We start from the raw sequence: 1,369 nt of genomic DNA, 5'->3' as shown, positions 1-1,369 counted from the left end.
GACTGTTGTCGAGAGTGTGCGGCTTCGAAGCTCCAGGACGGCAGGAAATCCTCACCTCCACCAAGTGAAAGGGGGCGTTTACTGTCTTTTAACGGGGATAAGAGCCCTCTCTAAGTTGGACAGAGAAGCACACAAGAACACAGCCAGTCTAGGCCTCCACAAGCGAGCTCGAGCAGCGCAGCGGCACTTCATCGTTCTTCTCCTCGTCTTTGTGATATCCTCGCCTAGTTCATCCTCGTCTGCATAATATCTTCGCATAGTTCACTACAATATGAACATTTTTTCTTACGCAAGAAACAAAAGCTGCATTCATTTCTGCGCGTGAATATTATATTTACTTTCCAATCCTTTGCAATGATCTTATTTTTTTGTGCTTTAATATTTTGCCACACAGTTCGCAGGGGCGCTTTGCATCGTTCATCATCATCATCGAGTTGATGCCGCTGGCAATAGACACGCGTTTTCTTCCATCTAGCCCGACCAGTTGCACTGTCCTTGAAATCTATTCCATTACCTCGGCGATGACGTCGAAATTGCATATAAGGTGACGACTACGTGAACTTAGTTCTGACGTCCTGCAACGCAACCTTATTATGCACAAATTTTAACCGGCCAATAGCAGAGAATGCGATCGAATGGAATAGTTTTCGGATCGAATAGCACCGTTATATTATTCCCCCCCTGAACGCATCTTGTCATATAGATGTACCTCTGGCTTCCCCTTAAATGGAAACTGCACCGGTTTTAGATTTCGATGCGTTTCAAGGCGTCGAATGTTTATAGCTTGCAGTTTAAGCATGCGAAATATCTTGGTGCTAGCGTTTGAATCAGTGTCGCAATTGGCGATTAAAGCCGCGACCGTTATCAGGCTTTTCTGCACAACACGGCTACGGGTGGTAGCGGCATAATGACGTCATTGACGGTACCAGTACATTTCCCGCATAGAAACGCTTGGCTTGAAAAGTAAAAACAGTTCTAACGACAGCAAAGTCCCAGAGACGTTCTTTGGCGGCATCAGAAAAGGCACCGCTGGAAGTGAGCGAAAACAAGGATATGTTACCGTCCGTGACGTCATCACCAAGCTTTTCTGGAGATCTTGAGTGCTGTGAGGAGAAGCTCGAGGTTTAATCGTCGATTACGCCATCAGTTTGAATGCTAGCGCAAAAACACTTCACATACATTACCTACAGCTTCTAGGAATTTGAATCCTTGAATATTCCGGAATTCTCGAAAAGTGACGCAGCTGCCCTCTAAAGAGTAGGCTTCAAAAGTTCGATTTAGAACTTGCTGAATTTAGTTACATTTTACCTTTTGCAATATCCAAAGCCTTCTCAATGCTTGTAAAGTCGTTTTTTGCTGGTTGGCAGTG

Source organism: Amblyomma maculatum, chromosome 1 (genome assembly GCF_055883805.1).
Source record: "Amblyomma maculatum isolate TAMU_Amacu chromosome 1, ASM5588380v1, whole genome shotgun sequence".
Classification (NCBI taxonomy): domain Eukaryota; kingdom Metazoa; phylum Arthropoda; class Arachnida; order Ixodida; family Ixodidae; genus Amblyomma; species Amblyomma maculatum.
Note: the sequence above shows the minus strand (reverse complement) of the source record.